Here is a 16,464-nt window from a genome sequence, read left to right as displayed (position 1 = left end):
GGTAGAGGATGGACACCAGTTCCTCAAGGCCAGAATAAAGTGGTGAGCTATAAGCATTTTTTGTTTGTCCTTTGCTGGTACTCTTGCTTGAATAGCAATTGGTGGCTCTTGTTCTTTTGGCTAATTGATAGGGCCAGGGTGTCTTTCCCCCTTGCTTCCAGGGCAACTGTTAAGTAGAGCTAAATGTTCTTTCAGGCAGGGAAGGAGAAGTGAGCTTCATTCAAAGGCTCCTTCTCTGGCTGATGGATGGGCCCAGCAGGTCTCCCTCTTGCTTCAGTGTTGTTCCTGGAAGGCAAGAGGTGCAGCATCCCAGTGGCCCTAGGTCCTTGGATGATGGCAGAAGCTACCCAGAGCGTGCTTCCCTTCCACACTTCAGTCCCGGGGTGATCTAGACAGAGCTTGGAAAAGTTACTTTTTTGAACTACAACTCCCATCAGCCCAATCTAGTGGCCATGCTGGCTGGGGCTGATGGGAGTTGTAGTTCAAAAAAAGTAACTTTTCCAAGCTCTGGATCTAGATATTTGTGCATCACTTTTTGAAATGAAAAGCCTTCACATTTGTGATATGTGCTGCCTTCAGGACAAAGTCTCCCACACAGGGATGGGGGTGAAATTTGATTCTGTTTGCATTTAAAGGTGAACAATATAACTCGCAATTTCAGAAACAATATGTAAAGCAAAACACAGCCCCCCTTCAAAATTTGCACACCTCAGAATTTTGCAGTGCATTTCTCTGGTCCAGCAATGTGCACAAAAATACATATACTGAGGAAAAGAGTGCATAGAAATGCACATATTAGTGAAAATACATACAAAATATGTTATATTAGGGAAATTTGCTTTGCAAAAATGTGTATATTAGGCAAAATTGCTTACAAAAATATTTAGGAGAAATTTGCACTAAAACTCTGCTGAATTTTCTACAAGACTTTTTTAAGGCACACTGAACTTAACCCTGGAAAAATGAAAAACCAAAATAAACCAACACTGACAGTTTCACCCATCCCTCCTGCCAAGGCAGCTTGCAAAAGATAATGAACTCCATACACATCAGGATAATTTAGCTTCACATACATAGCATGAACTATGCGATGCCGCTGCTGCTGTGGAGCAGAGGAGCTACCAATGTATCCGCAGCCTGGCTTTTCATGGCATGGTGGGGGGGCAGGCCAGTTGGGCCTGATCCCTGTGCCAGCTTAGGCTGATGCAGTAATCGGGCCCAGATCAGAACTGATGCTGAATGGCCCCAACTATGAGAGCACAGCCCTATCCACTCTCAGAACACCCCATCTGGGGCATATACGCCTGTGGGTCTTCCCCCTGCCTACATGTTCAGCAGGTAGAATGGGGAGATCTGCACCAGCAGTTGGCAGGAACTAAGTGGATGGATGCCTCCAATCAATCCAAACTCTCTGCAGCCCAGCCTAATTGGGGGGGGGGTTGGATTGCAGCTGAAGCTTCCAAATAATTTGCAGTGCAATCCACTTGCAGTGCTTCCATTCCAAGGCCCCAATGAACTTCTTTTTCCTATCCGCCTGAGATCCATTCTGCCATGCCTATCCAGCAAAACTATTCCTAGCCCTCATACTAGGGATGGGGAACTTCTGGACCTCCAGATTGTTTGGGAACTCCAACTCCTATCAACTCAGCCAGCATGGTCAATAGTCAAAGATGAGGGGAGTTACAGTTTGGCAATACCTGGAGGGCCACAGGTTTCCCCATCCATGCCTTATGCTTTCCCCCCCACAATAGCTCCACCTCCCACTTCAGATGGCCAATGCCTCAGTCTGTGAAACTTTCTTCCAATGATGGAAAGATGTTAACATTTGAACAGCACTCCCTTTCATGTACAGTTTGCCTTGTACCTACTGTGTTCTTTGCCAGCTGTCACACTGACATTGACATAAGCAGTAGCTGCATGTGAGCAAATAAGGCATTTATTTCAGTAGAACTTGTGCAGCAGACGTTCCCACGATTATGCTCCCTGTTTGACCTATTTCTGAAATGCCAATTCTTTTTAAAGTCAATGATTGATGACTTCTGCTGCAGGCCAAACATTACTTATAGTTGTGTGCTTCTTTTTCCAAATAGGAATTTTAAAAGAAAAGCATCCATTGTCAGGGGAGGCTAGACACTTTAGGAAAAGACCAGCAGTGGGTGGAGGGGGATCCCGATCCATAGTGACGTCCTCCACTAAAGGAAGGTGATGGTCCAAGCAAGATGTTGATCAGGAGGTCCATGGTTCTGGAAGAGATGAGAAAGTAAGGCGAGGCAAGGTCAGGACTTTGGACAAAGTCCAAGGCGTTCGTGCAGGACCACATTTATCAGGCCTGTAGCTGAGACAGAAAAAAACCCAAGCTGTCTCAGCAAGGTCTTGAAGCAACTAGCAGCGTTTTATGGTCTGGGCTAGATAGCCAAGATGAAAGCCCTGCCTCTGAGTGCTACATGTGCCCAGTTAAAGGGCCAGTGCCTTGTACTGCAGGCATTGGAGATTTCAGTAGAGGTTTCAACCTGCGAGGACTAATTTGGGGAGAGCTCCTTGGGTCTTTCCTGATGCTCCATGGAGTCTGTGACCATCAGAGTCCAGGGGCAGAAATATTTCCTTAGGGGCCAGGAGTCAGGCTCTGCTGCCAGCGAATCCACATGGAAAGGACCAGGGAATTGATCTGTCTCATCTTCCTTAGCACTACTATTATAGGAGGCCTCTGCATTTGAGGACTACTCATCTGGATCTGTGACAGGGAGGAGAGAGAAGTTGCCACCTGTCCACTCAGAATCTGCTCCAGACCTGCTTTCCCAGCTACAGGGGAAAAAAATATATGTCCCCATATATTTTTCTTGGGGGGAGGGAGTAGCTGCAGGAGTAATCTTGAGCAGCCAAATGTCTCACAGGCAAAGGGTAAAGCAGCCCCTTTTTCCAATACCACCCCATTGGTTCTTCCCCATCTTTCCATAGGTATCTTGTTTCTTTTTAAAAATGCATTGGAAAACAGAATCACACATAGCTACATGCTAATATGTTGTTGTGGCCTTAGTTACTGCAAACTCCTCTGAAATTAAGATAGCTCTGCTTCTTTCCATCATAAGCACTACAACATTCTGAATTCGTGTCCATCTTCCATGTCCCTAAACTGTCAAATTAATTGTACCATCAAAAGGTTTATAATGTGCCTGCCACATTGCAGCAGTTTATACCCAATCAATCAACTTTGCTGAATAACTTTCACACACTCAGGCTGTATATTTTTAATTTGTTCTACTGTGCTGTGTTTTCGAGCTTGAAGTAATAAGATTAAAAAAACAACATGTCTTGTATGACCTTTACGTTCCATAATGACAGCAGTAAACACATATTTACAGTATGGGGCCAGACAGCAATAAAGCATAAATATGTTTATTGCAAATATAAGCAGCTTCAAAGCAGTCATGCACTGAACAGCTTTGTGAAATGCTATTTCAGCAATATTTATGATCCTGCCTATCAACCTCTTATTTATGGGGTGTATCTTCATTTTCACCTGACTCTTCAGTCTGGACAAATTGATGTTTTGCTGATTCATTCAGTAACCCAAGTCCCAAAGCACTGCAGCATAGCAAGATCTTATGTTTCCTTCCAACCCTACATTTTGGTATAAATTTATAATATACAGCCTGAGGGTTCAAGTATACAAGATGGTGAGAGATCTCTGATTCAATCTCCTGGAGGTAGGGAGTTAAATAATAAATGAATGCATGGAGCAGGGGAAGCAGGACTTGCGGAGGGAGACTTTAGCCCTTCTCCCCTACACTGCTTTCCCGATCCAAAACAGCACCTGAAGCTGCTATTGGCCCTGTAGGGAGAAATGCAGGTACTATATAAATACCTTTAAGTTTCACCTCATGGAGCAAATAGCAGCTCTAGGGAGAGAGGGTTTTAACTGGGAAAATTCATGAAAGTTATAAACAACACCTCCAGCAGCACCATAGTTGTGATCTGAATTGGGGCCCTGCAGCTACAACATTCTAAAAAAAACAGTGCAAGATCTGTTCACAGATCTTCCAGGTCACATCGAACTTGACTGAGTATGAGTTCAGAGACTTACCTGAGTGGTATCAACCTTCACTCGGTGGAGGGATGATCAACCATCACCATTTACTTCAACATGGAAGATCATATGTGGAAAAATATGATTCCTATGACCTCCCCCTGACTTTTATAAAAGGAAGGAAACTGAGCAACACATATACCCTTATGTCACATACTGAGGGGCTATGTCTAATCTAGCATTTCTAGGCAAGGAGGAAGTGATGGCTGTATAGAGCCAGGGTCTTCAGGATCAACCAGATTAACTAGATGCTCATCAGTCTGTATAATAGAATAAACTGCTTTGATTGACTTGGATAACTTATGTTGAGTGGCAAGCAGGGAGAGTGTGACCCTGTGGATTCTCCTAGATTTCTCAGCATCTTGCTTTACCATCAGCCATGGTTTCCTGCTGGGGTGGCTGGTTGTGTTGGTAGAGGGACCTCAGAAAGTTGTACTGGAGGGACTGCTGCACTACCCCATATCCTATGAGGTTCTAAAAGGTTCCACCTTGTCTCCCATTTGAAACTGTTAGGAGAGGGCTATCTGAAGATTGGTTTTAGGGTTGCCAGGTGTCCGGTTTTCACCCGGAGTCTCTGGATTTTTGGGATCTTCTCTAGGTCTCTGGGTGAGTCACCTTAATCACCGGACTCTCAGCTTTCATTAAAAAAAATTAAGTTTGTAGGTGGTCTGGTTCAAGAGATATACACCAAAACGACAGCCCCCCCAACTTCTGTGAAATGATCTCTTAGCTGGCTGCTCTAACCTCGCCCTTTCAGGTTCGTAGCCAATAAGCAGAGCTTGGAAAAATTACTTTTTTAAACTACAACTCCCATCAGCCCCAGCCAGCATGGCCACTGGATTGGGCTGATGGGAGTTGTAGTTCAAAAAAAGTAACTTTTCCAACCTCTGCCAATAAGTGAAGCCAGGGTTATGATTGACAAGGGATTTCTGGGCCTCCAGGCAGTACCTAGACCCCATTGCAGAGGTAGAAACTGTTGTTTTTTCCTGTTTATCTGAAAATCTCATAAATTGAGTAAGTATATAGCTTTCAGCAGTACCAAAAATATTTTTTTCTCTTGTGTGCAGTAGTCAAACAAGTTTAAATTTTCCTGGGCTGTTGAAGAGGGCAGTGTTTGAAAACCTCCCCAATATGAAGCTTTAAGCCAGTCCTTGCTTCTTTGGGAGTAAAGTTGCAATGCAAATCCCACATACCCAGAGTAAACCCCATTGAATTCAACAGGAATTACCAGTAGTCATGGTTAGGATTGTGCTGTAAATTAATGGGACTTTTGAGTGAACATAGCAAAGAATCATGTTTGTGTTATAAATCTTTCCCTCTCCAATCCTATTTTTTAAAGCAACTAGGCAGGGCTTGCATAGGTATCACTGCTTTTATTATGTAGGAAACTACATAATAAAAAAAGTTCTGCAATAAGCAACTGATTTTGACGATAAACTATTATATGGGGTCTTTGTATTTTTACATCTCCAGTGTGTGTGTGTATATGGAGTCTTATCATTTATTATTATTTATTTATTTGATTTATATCCTGCCCTTTCTCCCAGTAGGAACCCAGGGTGGCAAACAAAAGCACTAAAATGAAAATGGACTCCCTTCAAGTCGATTCTGATTTATGGCAACCCTATGAATAGGGTTTTCATGGAAAGCAGTATTTAGAGGGGGTTTACCATTGCCTTCCTCTGAGGCTGAGAGGCAGTGACTGGCCCAAGGTCACCCAGTGAGCTTCATGGCTGTGTGGGGATTCAAACCCTGGTCTCCCAAGTCATAGTCCAACACCTTAACCACTACAAAACACTGGCTCTCTCAAAAGCAGTAAAAACACTTCAAAAGTCATAAAAACAGAGTTCAGAATATATTAAAATGCAACAATCATTAAAAACAATAAAACAAAACATTTTTAAAAACATTTTTAAAAGCTTAAAACATTTTTTAAAAGAAGGTTTAAAATATATTAAAAAGCAATTCCAACACAGATGCAGACTGGGATAAGGTCTTGACTTAGAATGCTTGTTGAATGAGGAAGGACTTCAATAGGTGCCAAAAAGATATCAGAGATGGTGCCCATCTAATATTTTAAGGGAGGGAATTCCAAAGGGTAGGTGCCACTACACTAAAGGTCCGTTTCCTATGTTGTCTGGAACGGACCTCCTCATAAGATGGTATCTACAGGAGGCCCTTACCTACAGAGTGCAGTGATTGACTGGGTATATAAGGGATAAGATGGTCATTTAGGTATCCTGGTCCCAAGCTGATTAGGGCTTTATACACCAAAACCAGAACCTTGAATGTAGCCCAGTAGCTAACAGGTAGCCAGTGCAATTCTTTCAGTAGTAGAGTGAAATGTTGGCAATATACTGTTCCAGTGAACAGTCTCACTGCCGCATTATGCACCAGCTGCAGCTTCCGGACCAACCTTAAGGGCAGCTCCACATAGAATGCATTACAGTAATCCAGTCTGGAGGTTACCAGTGCGTGGACAACAGTGGTCAGGCTATCCCGGTCCAGAAACGGCCATAGCTGTCTTACCAGCCAAACCTGGTAAAAAGCACACAGAGGTCACCTGAGCCTCTAGTGACAAAGATGGATCTAGGAGCATCCCCCAGACTATGGACCTGCTCTTTCAGAGGGAGTGCGACCCCATCCAAAGCAGGCAACTGATCAATTATCCGAACTCGGGAACCACTAACCAACAGTGCCTCTGTCTTGCTAGGATTCAGACTCAGTTTATTGGCCCTCATCCAGCCCACCAACGAGTCCAGGCCCAGGGTTTGCACGGACTCTCCCGATTCAGATGTTACAGAGAAATAGAGCTGGTATCATCAGCGTACTGCTGACACCTTGCCCCAAATCTCCTGATGACCATTCCCAAGGGCTTCATATAGATGTTAAACAGCATGGGGGACAAGATGATACCCTGCAGCACCCCACAGCACAACTGCCAGAGAGCTGAAAGACAATCCTATTATCTGAAAACAACCCTGGAGATAGCATCGGAACCACTGTAAAACAGTGCCTCCGATACGCATCTCACTAAGCCGGCCCAGGAGGATACCATGGTCAATGGTATCAAAAGCCACTGAGAGATCAAGTAATAATAACAGGGTCACACTCCCCCTGTCCTTCTCCAAATAAAAGTCATCCATCAGGGCAACCAAGGCCGATTCAGTCCCATAACCAGGCCTGAACCCAGACTGGGATGGGTCAAGATAATCTGTTTCATCCAATAGTACTTGCAATTGCTGCACCACAACCCTCTCAATCACCTTCCCTAAAAAGGGGGTATTTGCAACCGGTCGGTAATTGTTGCACACCAATGGGTCCAGGGTGGGCTTTTTCAGGAGCGGTCGCTCTTTCAAGGCGGCTGGAACCACTCCCTGGTAATGATGCATAGATCACACCCTGGATCCACTTGGTCAACCCCCCTTGGCAAGCTTTAATAAGTCAAGAAGGGCAAGGGTCAAGAGGACATGTTGCTGGCTGCATCATCGCAAGCACCTTGTCTACATCATCAGGCCACATCAACTGAGACTGTTCCCAAGAAGTTGCAGCAGACGTTGCACTAGACACCTCACTGGGGACTACAATAGATGTGGAAGAGGCATCAAGATTTCTACGAAGGCCAGCATCTTTACCCTCAAAATGCTTTGCAAACAATTCACAGTGGGCCTCCGAAGGGTCTAGAACTCCATTTCCTCGACCTGATGTCAACAGACCCCTGACATAAGAACATAAGAACATAAGAGCCTGCTGGATCAGGCCAGTGGCCCATCTAGTCCAGCATCCTGTTCTCACAGTGGCCAACCAGGTGCCTGGGGGAAGCCCGCAAGCAGGACCCGAGTGCAAGAACACTCTCCCCTCCTGAGGCTTCCGGCAACTGGTTTTCAGAAGCATGCTGCCTCTGACTAGGGTGGCACAGCACAGCCATGACGGCTAGTAGCCATTGATAGCCCTGTCCTCCATGAATTTGTCTAATCTTCTTTTAAAGCTGTCCAAGCTGGTGGCCATTACTGCATCTTGTGGGAGCAAATTCCATAGTTTAACTATGCGCTGAATAAAGAAGTACTTCCTTTTGTCTGTCCTGAATCTTCCAACATTCAGCTTCTTTGAATGTCCACGAGTTCTAGTGTTATGAGAGAGGGAGAAGAACTTTTCTCTATCTACTTTCTCAATGCCATGCATAATTTTATACACTTCTATCATGTCTCCTCTGACCCGCCTTTTCTCTAAACTAAAAAGCTCCAAATGCTGCAACCTTTTCTCGTAAGGGAGTCGCTCCATCCCCTTGATCATTCTGGTTGCCTTCTTCTGAACCTTTTCCAACTCTATAATATCCTTTTTGAGATGAGGCGACCAGAACTGTACACAGGATTCCAAATGCGGCCGCACCATAGATTTATACAACGGCATGATGATATTGGCTGTTTTATTTTCAATACCTTTCCTAATTATCACTAGCATGGAATTTGCCTTTTTCACAGCTGCCGCACACTGGGTCGACATTTTCATCGTGCTGTCCACTACAACCCCGAGGTCTCTCTCCTGGTCGGTCACCGCCAGTTCAGACCCCATGAGCGTATATGTGAAATTCAGATTTTTTGCTCCAATATGCATAATTTTACACTTGTTTATATTGAATTGCATTTGCCATTTTTCCGCCCATTCACTCAGTTTGGAGAGATCTTTTTGGAGCTCTTCACAATCCCTTTTTGTTTTAACAACCCTGAACAATTTAGTGTCATCAGCAAACTTGGCCACTTCACTGCTCACTCCTAATTCTAGGTCATTAATGAACAAGTTGAAAAGTACAGGTCCCAATACCGATCCTTGAGGGACTCCACTTTCTACAGCCCTCCATTGGGAGAACTGCCCGTTTATTCCTACTCTCTGCTTTCTGCTTCTTAACCAATTCCTTATCCACAAGAGGACCTCTCCTCTTATTCCATGACTGCTAAGCTTCCTCAGAAGTCTTTGGTGAGGTACCTTGTCAAACGCTTTTTGAAAGTCTAAGTACACTATGTCCACTGGATCACCTCTGTCTATATGCTTGTTGACACTCTCAAAGAATTCTAATAGGTTACTGAGACAGGACTTTCCCTTGCAGAAGCCATGCTGGCTCTGCTTCAGCAAGGCTTGTTCTTCTATGTGCTTAGTTAATCTAGCTTTAATAATACTTTCTACCAGTTTTCCAGGGACAGAAGTTAAGCTAACTGGCCTGTAATTTCCGGGATCCCCTCTGAATCCCTTTTTGAAGATTGGCGTTACATTTGCCACTTTCCAGTCCTCAGGCACGGAGGAGGACCCAAGGGACAAGTTACATATTTTAGTTAGCAGATCAGCAATTTCACATTTGAGTTCTTTGAGAACTCTCGGGTGGATGCCATCCGGGCCCGGTGATTTGTCAGTTTTTATATTGTCCATTAAGCTTAGAACTTCCTCTCTCGTTACCACTATTTGTCTCAGTTCCTCAGAATCCCTTCCTGCAAATGTTAGTTCAGGTTCAGGGATCTGCCCTATATCTTCCACTGTGAAGACAGATGCAAAGAATTCATTTAGCTTCTCTGCAATCTCCTTATCGTTCTTTAGTACACCTTTGACTCCCTTATCATCCAAGGGTCCAATCGCCTCCCTAGATGGTCTCCTGCTTTGAATGTATTTATAGAATTTTTTGTTGTTGGTTTTTATGTTCTTAGCAATGTGTTCCTCAAATTCTTTTTTACCATCCCTTATTGTCTTCTTGCATTTCTTTTGCCAGAGTTTGTGTTCTTTTTTATTTTCTTCATTCGGACAAGACTTCCATTTTCTGAAGGAAGACTTTTTGCCTCTAAGAGCTTCCTTGACTTTGCTCATTAACCATGCTGGCATCTTCTTGGCCCTGGCGGTACCTTTTCTGATCTGCGGTATGCACTCCAGTTGAGCTTCTAATATAGTGTTTTTAAACAACTTCCAAGCATTTTCGAGTGATGTGACCCTCTGGACTTTGTTTTTCAGCTTTCTGTTTACCAATTCTGTTTACTTTCTGTTTACCAATCCCCAGCTTTCTGTTTACCAATTCATTTTTGTGAAGTTTCCTCTTTTGAAGTCAAATGTGACCGTGTTGGATTTTCTTGGCAATTGGCCATTTACATGTATGTTTAATTTAATAGCACTGTGGTCACTGCTCCCAATCGGTTCAACAACACTTACATCTCGCACCAGGTCCCGGTCCCCACTGAGGATTAAGTCCAGGGTTGCCGTCCCTCTGGTCGGTTCCATGACCAACTGGTCTAGGGAATAGTCATTTAGAATATCTAGAAACTTTGCTTCTTTGTCATGACTGGAACACATATGCGGCCAGTCTATGTCTGGCCATGACTATAGACTATGTCTATGACAATACGGAAAAGCTCCACTGTACAGCTAGTTTAGGATGCAATGGTGACAGAGAAGTGGGCCTTCTTTGCTGCCCCCAGTGCCACACAGTAGGCACAGTTATGATGCTTTACTCGTGCCTGATCAGCCTAACAGCATGTCTTTCATCACTTGCACTCTAGCCATTGTCTAGCCTGTTTCATTGTCCTTAGCTCACTGGTGTACCAGGGTGCAAACTGGGCTCCACAATGTTGGAGAAGGGTGGTTGGGGGCAACCATGTCAAGAGCCCAGCATGCCTCGCTGTTCCACAGCATGACAAGAGCATCAACAGGGTCACCTGTTCTATCTACTGGGAACTCCCCCAGGGCATTCAGGAATCTAGTGAATTCCATTAGTCTCTGGGGGCAGACCATCTTAATCTGTCTATCACTCCTGCAGGGGAGCATAGCAGCCATAAGTCTAAACTTCAGCAGGAAGTGGTCTGACCATGACAACGGGGTGATATCCACCCTCCCTATCCCCAGACCACCCCTTCCTCCATCTGGAGCAAAAACCATGCCCTGCTCTATACATCAAGCCGGTGACAACTTGAGACAGCTCCATGGTCGTCATAGAGGCCATGAAGTCCCAAGCAGGAACACTAGAGGCAGCCTCAGCATGGACATTGAAATCAACCAAGATTATTGTTCCAGGCTCCTCCAATACCACAGCTAGGATGGCCTCCACCAGCTCGGTCAGAGAAGCTGCCAGGCAGCAGGGGCACAGTACACCAGCAGCAACCCTATTTTACTGTCTCCTTGGCTCAACACCAGGTGCAGCCCCTCACAGCCAGCTCCAAGACAGAGTGGTTTGCTGGTGACAGAGATGGAAGTTCTGTAGACCACAGCAACTCCTTCCCCCCCCGTCCCTGTAGCCTGTGCTGATGTTGCATCAAGTATCCAGGTAGGCAAAGCTGGGTCAGATCAACACCTCCCAGCTCACCCACCCAGGTCTCGGTAATGCACACCAAATCGGCACCACCCATGATCAAATCATGGATGAGTGTGGTCTTATTGTGTACCGATCTGGTGTTAAACAACAGCACACACAGGCTAGTGGGCACAGCAGATCAGCAACAAGGAACCCATCCATGAGAGGAGTGGGAGCGAGAAACAAGGCGTAGATAGCCTTGCCCTCATCTTCTATGGTAGTTCACCACCTCCCCATAACTATACCCATGATCACTGAAATTAGGATGGCATCACCTATGTTACTCCTTACTAAGACTCCTCCTAAATACCTGATATGAACCCAATGAGAGCCCACCAACAAAACCTATTTGAACCAATTATCCCAGTAGGCATCTGAGAAAATTGGGAACAGTCAAACCCACTCAATATTTTTCACACAGGGCACATCTACTCCCCCCCCCCGTCTCACACCCAGGGAGGACCAGCCTTCGGCCAGTTACAGACTCTCACTCTGAAGGCATCTGGTGACTTTCTCCTATTGTTCAGTTCACTGCACAGGCTCCCACCCTGCACAAGAACTACACATGTGTCATACCCCCACCACACTACCAATCTCCTCCAGATTGTTTTTTTTTTAAATAGAAGGGGTAGTGCCCTTGCCCTTGGGACTCCCTAAGGGGGTCCCCAAAGGATGACCTCAAAGGGCAGCGGAGGTTTTATGCCCCCTGACCCAGCCAGGAGCTGATGCAAGAGGCTGCAAGATTGATGGCAGCCTCTCTCTGGATTCAGAGTCAGGCAGGGAGTCCCAGTCCTTGCAACACTTACTAGGGACCTCAGCTGTCTTGACAGACAGCAACCCAGAGGAGTGACCAAGCTAGCACCCCGATGATCAAGTACTCACTCCCAGAGCAGGTGTTCTTCAGTCCCCCAGTGCTGGAGCTGTTCCTAACAACCCTGTGGGGTAGAGCTGGTGACTGAAAATGAAGGCAGCTCGCAAGAAGAAATAAATCCCTTTAAAATAAAATGACCATAAAAATAAGTATAAACAATTGCAAAACAGCTTAAAGTGGCATGATTCTGAATTTTGGGTTGGGTGAATGCCAGGATTTTTTTAGTTTTGGTTTTTGCTTAGGAATCCTGACTGGTTGTGGGATGCTGAGTTTCCTTACTCATAGGAATTTTGTTGTGGTTGGTACGGTATTGCATTTAGTGGTAAAAGAGAATTCACATACAAGGAAGTGTGGCTGCAATTGCTGTTGTTCCCAAGCTGCTATCTGTGTCTGTAGACCAAACCATGTATGTTTTCTCTCTGTCAATTATTACTCACTGGAATTGAGTTGGCTGTCAAAGTGAGTTTATAGCAGTCCACAGGGTAGACAGAATCTCCTTACTCTTACTCATTTCTCAGACCTCTTTCTGAAGTGAAGGGTCAAATCTGTAAAGAAGTTTGGAGCAGCCATGTTACAAGGTAGGGGCAGGGCATTCCAGGCATGGTGTTGCCAACCCTGCTTTGATATAGATATCTTTGCAGAGGATCCTTAGTCAAGCTTTACCAACAGCATAAAGCAAACCATATCTACTCAGAAGTAAGTCCTATTGAGTTCTATGGGGCTTAGTAAGTGTTTTTAGAATTGCAGCCTTCAGGGGCATCCATCTTTACTCCTGAGTGTTCCCTTCTAACATCTCTACAACACTAGGCTCCTTTCTTCATGCAAAGGCCTTCTTGTGACTGGCCTGGCCTGAGGGCACTTAAACCCTTTTTGATAGAAGCAAGTAGACTAGATTAAATGTTCCCTACCCAGGCTCCATCTTTTAGCTAAGATTTCTATCTTAATTTCCAATGAGAAAAATATTTTTGTTTGAACTATATGCTCCAAGCAACTGTGCTTGATGCTTAATGTGTCATGCTTAAGGTTGCCAGGTTCTTGGCCTGAGACTGATCCTGTATCTTTAGGAGAAGAGAAAGTCAGCCAAGTGCAGGTGTTCTTGCAACACTGTAATGAGAAAAACCACAAGGTGGAATTCTCCCTTCCCCCTGCACAACTTTTAAAGATACAGAAGACCTCTTAGAGGCCAGGCCTGGCAACCAAGAGGTCTTCTGTATCTTTAAAAGTTGTGTAGGGGGAAGAAAGAATTCCACCTTGTGGTTTTTCTCATTACAGCGTTGCACGAACACCTGCACTTGGCTGACTTTCTCTTCTCCTAAAGATACAGGATCAGTCTCAGGCCATGAACCTGGCAACCCTAGTCATGCTTAATGACATCACTAAGGCCCGCCCCTGTGACATCACTCAGGTCTGCCCCTATGACATCACTACAGCCTGTCCCCATGACATCACTATGACCTGCCCCATGACATCACTAGGGCCCACCCCTGAAATAGGGTTTGGGATGCTTCTGACCTGGTAACCCTAATTAGGATAGCCTTCTTCAGACAGAAATGGGGTGGGGGGGTCAATATGCTGATGAAACCCAAATGTATTTCTCTTTAATGCAGGCTATATATCTTATGGCACATGCTAGCCAAAGAAGGATTTTGAGCCAGATGTCAAAGAAATGATGTAATAAATAGAAGTTGTGATTATACCTGCATTACTTCTTTTAATAAGGAAATACACCTTAAGAAGGCTGCACGTTTGAGCTGAGAATGAGTGGAGAGAGATGGTACTAATCCTGTTTCCCACCTGCCATTTTTCCACTTCATATCATCCCACCCCCAGAAGCTGTGATGATTCTCCGCTAGCAGTTCCAGATGAATGCTTCTGAGGAGGGAAGCAGCTGGGGAGATATTGGAAGTGGGAAAAGCAGTGAGGGGGGTGGTAGTCTCTTCTCAGCTAAGAACCACAGTGTCCCAAAGCTGCTTTTCCTTATTAAGTGCATGTAACATCTAGTTAAGTCCTCATCCAATGTCATTTCAGCGTAAACAGAAACTTTCCATTAGCCTTAATGAGTAAGAATGATAATGCACCATTACTGTCTGAATGTCTTTAGAGGGTTTGGCAAATAGTAGAGATAATGAAGCTGTTTAACTCTGTAAGTGTAAGGGAAGGGCACAAATAATAATGGATCATTTTGTTGAACATAGGACATTATTTGTGAAATACAGGAATGATAAGTATAACAACCATGCCTAACCTTGTGCTTTATTTTATCTGGTACAAGATGCAGAAAAATCCAGCAGTCCAATGAAAACATTTTTATGGCGTGTAATGTGTAATTTTGCACATGAAAACATTTTTAAGAGGTTTTAAAGAAACTGAAAAGAATGTGAAGACAAGGGGTGGGAGAAAAAAGAGAGAAAAGGGGTGCCACACCCCACTCACTTTCAGGTTCAGCCCTACTTACCACTGTCTGCAGCCCTGCCCAACACCAGCATGTGCCCCCTGACAAATTACCTCATGAGGAATGTGGTCCCCCATGGTTTGCAGGGCAACTCCATGTCCTTGCTATTCCAGGGTAGCTGCTATGTCAGTACTAACTCCAGAAAAATGTAGTTGCCATTCTACACTCAATTGCAGTGAAGTCAACAGAAGAAAATATTGATGGTGCTCCCACTTTAATCAAGTATGGAAAGCAATAATCAATGCACCGCAATGGCCTAATGACCCAGTGGTGTCAGCCAACCCAGTACGTATGTACTCACCATACACAAAGCATAGCTGCACAGACCAAGAGAAGCCAAAGCATCCTCTCCAGTACAGACTCTATTAGCATAATGTGCAGAAGGAGAGCATAGGTGTAAAGTTACATCTCCAGCATACATACCTTAATAGGGTTGTTCTGTTACCAAAAAAATACAAGTCTCCGTGTGAAGAAACTTCATTGTCAATTTTGTTTTATTTTTGCTATGTTGCTATGCCCTGTAGAAAATATATGTACTTACATCATTTTTTTAAAGAAAGTATTTATTTTCAAACTTCACTGAAGAAAAGAAGATTCAAATCCAGTGTTAGTATTAAACAGTATTCATTTATTTTGGCACCAGAATCTGGGGGAAGACAAAGAATTAAGGGAGATAAATGGTATATTCAAAAATGAGTATTTTATGCAAATATTTCCCCCAGTCTTCATTCCAACTTAAAGCTCGGGCATCTTTCATGTTAAATAATTAAGGAGAAACAAATTAAATCAATAGTGCCAGTATTCCAAAGAATTAAAATAAAATAAAAAATACATGCGTATTAGCAAAGCTGGATAAAATATTACAATTTTTTATCTCAGTGCAAAATGGGTGAACATACCACTGAAGGTTATTTTAATTTGTGCAATAGTGTTACCCAGCTTTTCTCCCAAATATCAGCCTCTTGACTGGGTATGTACAAGGAATCACACTGGAGGGGTGGGGGAGCAATTTCCATCAGAACTGTGGGAAGGGGAAATTAAAACATTCCTCTCCCTGCCATCCCCTTGTACTGCTCAGCTAACTAGGGAACGGGTGAGAATGGGGAAAAGGGTACTGGGCTGTAGAAAAAATGTCTGGAGCCCCTGCCCTTTCCTACTGCTCTGCTGATCAGTGTAAGGGTATGTTGTGGAACATGTAAGATTAGATAGCAGCTGGGGGGTGCTGCAGACTGTAGACTTCTGAACAAGAGAAAAAAGGCATGTTTCTTGGAGACAATGCATACTGACTGGAGAATGTGTATATTGCCTGGAGAATGTATAAAATATAGTTGAGATATGTACATTCCCCAAGGCCTGTTGGAAATTATGCATAAAGGCCAGAGAATGTACAAAATTCAGGCAATATGTGCACATTTTCCAAGGGCTGTTGGAGATTATGTTTATTGACCAGGAAATGTGCACAGTTCCCTCTTAATGGAAGGTTAATGTGCATATTTTCCAGAGACCTGGTGAATGTGCACAATGGCTGCTTATTGTGCACATTAGCCACTCAATTTACTTTCCCCTTAGCATATAAATAGTTTTGAAACACATAGAAATGCAATATATCTGCTCACAGATGAATGGAACACAAAGTATTTGCATGCAAATGAATGCACGAATAAGACTAGGAGGAAATCTGAGAGGGAAATGAACTAGACAACCTTTTTGGCTTCTAGGACTACATATAGCAGTGG

At 44.1% G+C, this 16,464-nt stretch overlaps 1 long non-coding RNA gene across 1 annotated transcript in view; it reads right to left on the bottom strand.

The window, feature by feature from the left end:
* Positions 1–1,939: 1,939 nt before the first annotated feature.
* The window catches only part of LOC133373430 (uncharacterized), a 35,174-nt gene continuing 20,649 nt past the window's right edge, over positions 1,940–16,464 (bottom strand). The window contains exons 2-3 of the long non-coding RNA XR_009759715.1: positions 15,270–15,374; positions 1,940–2,243 (exon numbers count right to left, since the gene is read on the bottom strand). This is a non-coding gene — a long non-coding RNA (uncharacterized LOC133373430). The remainder of the gene's footprint in view (positions 2,244–15,269; positions 15,375–16,464) is intronic.

The sequence above is a fragment of the Rhineura floridana genome, chromosome 1 (assembly GCF_030035675.1).
Source record: "Rhineura floridana isolate rRhiFlo1 chromosome 1, rRhiFlo1.hap2, whole genome shotgun sequence".
Classification (NCBI taxonomy): Eukaryota; Metazoa; Chordata; class Lepidosauria; order Squamata; family Rhineuridae; genus Rhineura; species Rhineura floridana.
Note: the sequence above shows the minus strand (reverse complement) of the source record. Positions and strands in the feature narration are given on the sequence as shown.